This window comes from Pteropus vampyrus, unplaced genomic scaffold, assembly GCF_000151845.1.
Source record: "Pteropus vampyrus isolate Shadow unplaced genomic scaffold, Pvam_2.0 Scaffold168, whole genome shotgun sequence".
NCBI classification, from domain to species: Eukaryota; Metazoa; Chordata; class Mammalia; order Chiroptera; family Pteropodidae; genus Pteropus; species Pteropus vampyrus.
The window spans coordinates 1,135,392-1,139,323 of NW_011888949.1; the positions used below are offsets into that span (position 1 = coordinate 1,135,392).

General features: G+C 59.2%; 1 protein-coding gene across 8 annotated transcripts in view; it reads left to right on the forward strand.

Moving 5' to 3' along the window:
- Positions 1-3,932, forward strand: part of RNF32 (ring finger protein 32) — a 23,403-nt gene that overhangs the window by 15,873 nt on the left and 3,598 nt on the right. The window lies entirely within an intron of this gene.

Sequence of the window (3,932 nt, forward strand, 5' to 3'; positions counted from 1 at the left end):
CAGCCGCTGACGGTCTCTGCAGCCGGCGACAGGCCATTCGCAGGAGTGACGGCCACGCTGGCGGGCTCGGAGGCGGGCCGGCCTGGCGGGTCGGGGAGGAGAGGACGCGAGGCTGGCTCCTCGGGGTGCGGCCCGAGCGGCGGGGCGAAGCGCAGGGGTAGAGCGCGCAGGTCTGGGAGGGACATGGAGGCCCCGCTGCACACCGCGGTCTGAGCTGCCTGCGACATCTGGAAGAGGAGGTGCCCGCTGGCAGGTGGCAGCTGAGCCTGGGGCTTCGGGGAGAAGGCACGCGGCCCCGCACGCGACGATCGCCGTCGGCAGAGTTTGGAGCGTGGCCGAGCGGGGTGCGGGGGGCCCGGGCATGGCCCGCTCAGAGCTGCGGCCCAGGGACCCGAGCGTCAGGGGACAGCCTGTGTCTTGCATGTCAAACGTTAGAGGGTTTCCAGGGTCACCGAGCGACCCGTCGTTCCAGGTGCTGCTGGGAAGCCGAACCGCACGGACGCTGGGGCGGACCTCCGGGGGCTGCTGCGGGCTCGCGCGCCCCGCGGCGCAGAGGGGGGGGCAGGAGGAGCCGGGGCGCAGGGCAGCAAGGGGGTGCAGGGCCGCGCTCTTGATGAGCTGAGAGCCGCAGGATCTGTAGCTGGGCCCGCGGCGAAGGCGTGGGGTGAGGACGCGGGGACCGTGCGCAGTGACACGACCCTCGTTCCCAGCCTTGAGAATCGCGCCGCGAAGGCTCCGAAACTAGAGCTTCCTGTGCGGCCGGCGCCTCCCGCCCACCGGACCGCGGCGTTTCTTTCTTTGTTGTTAATGTTCTGAGCGAGGAACAATGTTCGAGTATTAGCATGACTTTTATCCTGTGTAATGCCGGTTTTAAGAGCAACTAGAAGGGCATTTAATCCGTGGTGGCGTCACCCGGGTCACACAGCCGCGTCGCCCGCCCCCTTCCTGCACATGCGCAGTTCATTCTCAGCGGAAGCCGAACCGCTCAGCAGAAGCCGAACCGCTCAGCAGAACCCACCCCGTGCCGTGACTCGTGAGCGTCTCCCCGCGTCTCCCTCTCCTTCTGCGTCACCGTTTCAGCGAGGTGACATGCCCGTGTGGGGACATGTGGTTCCATCCAGGAACCACAATTCAGAGGAAGAGAGGACATGGGGACAGTAGTTTAAAGCAAGAATGTTAAGAATTTTCCAGATCCGAAGGAAATACAAACACAGACTTAAGAAGCCCAAGGAACTCCGGTGTGACTTTTAAAAAGGGAAGAAGAGGGTGTGTCCAGCGACGCCGCGGAACCCTGAAGGCGAAGGTCCTGGAAGCGGAAGAGCCGCGGTGACACTCACGGGAGCCGCAGTGACAGCAGAGGCCAGAGGCTCAAGCATGACACTCCGTGTCTCGAGAGGGACAGTGACAGCGACAGTCTAGAATTCCACAGACACGAACGGGAATTCCAGGCAGGGACCGAGGGGAAAGAAAGTTTGGGACAAAAGCGGGGACAGTGCCGCTAAAACCCTTCACTGGAGGGAGCCGTAAAAGGTGTGGACTCTGAGGCGTGAGGCCGCGGTGTGCAAGGAACGTGCTCGGGCTGTGGGTGGATCTCAAGACGCGCCTGCGGGACAGGAAGGGCATGGCACAGCTGAAGGCGTGACAGGGACGTAAGTCCGGAGGGCAGGTTGAAGCCCCAGGGGCCCTCCTACTGCAGGGTGAGAACGACCGACTTCAGACTTTCCTAATCTAAGGATGCTCTTCCAGAGTGAGCGCTCGAAAAAATAAAAATGGAGTTTTAACCTTCATGGTAAAGAGAAAAGAACGGAAAATGTCAGTCGCAAAGGAGAGCTGAGGAAAAAAGCAACCAGTGGCAGGATAACCCGAAACGCAACAGGACGGGGACAGTTGGTGGCGTGTTGGGCGTTCCGCAGATGGGACTGAATGTGCCTGTAAAAAATAAAATCCGGTTCTGTGTTACTTAGAAGAGCTTCTGATGCACGACGACATAAGAATAAAGGGTGTGACTGTGTGTACACACACACACACACACACACACACACACACACCCCAAGAAAACTCCATTCGGAAAAGGCGGGGTACTGATATTTGACAAAATAGGTAGAAAGCAACAGGGTTTAGAGATGGCGGCACAGAATTCTGCACCCTGCGATCGTAATCCGCGTGTTCTTTCAATGTGCACATATGTCACTTATAAAAGTTGACCATGAAATTTTCCATCGTAGCTTCAGGAATCGGGCATGGCATGTTCTCAGACGCAGTGTACTTAAGCTAGAAATGTTTCGTTTCGTTTTTTAATAACTAGAGTGTCTCAGATCTTTGGGAATTGAGAAACGGTTCTAGACAACCTGTGGGTCGAAAAGGAACTTAGAATGGGAATTGGAAGACGTTGTGAACTGAGTTAAAAACGAAACCCCTGCCAGCGTATGGAGCGCGAGGGCCAGGGGGACGCGCCATCCGCTGTCGCGTGCGCCAGGCGCGGTTCTCAGCACCCAGCGTCCGCGCGGGACACCGCGAAGCCCGCGCCCGCCTTTCCGCCGTGTCGCCGCGTCGCACGCCCGGCGGTCAGGGCCCCGCCCCCGGGTCTGCTTGCATTTGCGACACTGACCGGTCCCTCCTTCCACAGTGCGCACTAGGCGCCCGGCAGGACCGGCCCTCGGAGGCTTAGGGCCGGGGCCAGTGACACGAGGCGTGACACGCGACGCCCCCGCGGGTGTCGGGGAGCAGTGCGCGAGGACGCTCGGGCGGCGGGGTCCCGGGGAGGCGACGTCTCTGCACGAAGTCACTCGTGTGACTCGGGATAGCGGGCGCCCTCCGGTCGGTGGCGCGGAGGCCGTTCACGCGACAAGCCCGCCCTCGGCCACCGTCACCGCGGGGACCGCGACGCGCCGGGCCCCGCCCCGCGGCCACACCGCAGCTGTGTCCCATGTCAGGTTTCCTCGGCGGCGGGCGCCGGGCTCCCTACTCGTCCCGACCTTTACGGCGTAATTGCCAGTAACGGAAACCTTCCTGCCCAGCGCTCCGGAGGCGGCTCTGGACTCGAAGCCCTTCGCGCCCCGCAAAGGTTTCTCTAGGCGTTTCTGCTAATGCGTGTGCGCCTGAAAGGCCGGGCGCGATCTATGGGGAAATGGGCAAACCATCTGAAACCCGTACCCCGTAACCAAAACGCTGACAAAAACTATCTTAGTGAAACCCTACTGGAGTCCAAGACGTGTTCGATTTCTAATAAACCCAGAACTGTAGGGCTTTGCCTTTTTTAAAAAGGGGCGGTGGCATCTTGACGGAAAGGCACATACGGAAAGGCTGACGAGTCCTCATTTCGGAGATTAAAATTCACAGAGAATCAGGGAGAATCGCGTAGTAAATATGTCCAAACGCGGGCACACGTCCGCACTCAGTCTAGGGGAGGAGGCCGCAGCGTCTCGTGGCAGCAGCTGGTCCCTCGGGGCGGCACAGAAACGCGCTCTGCTGGATGGACCAGCATCATCCAGGCGCGGTCCACTCCCCGCACACGGCTGGCGGCGAAGATTCTCAGATCCATGTGCCGTGGCCGCAGCGTCTGCAGTGACTTGCTTCGTCCCGGCAATTCCGGTTTCCTGCCAGCAGGAGGCGATAGCGCGCCACGCCACAACCAACCAGGACCGCCCGATTAAGTCATTTGTCAAGATCGCTTGACAAAGGTGTCTAAATCTTTTTGTATCAAGACTGTAGTACTTTATAGAAAGAACGGAACTTGGGAGGGGGGACATTAGAGACTGTACTTAAGGACAATACCTTCTTCAAAGCAAACGTTTTAAACGTTTGAGATAAAATGTACTATGCTGCCCATGAACTGACCGCATCGGCTGATGTAAAGAGATTGTCAAGGTCTTTAGGCAATGGGGGTTTTCAAGTTACAATTTAAAGCTCGGTGAGAAAAGCAGAGTGAGTAG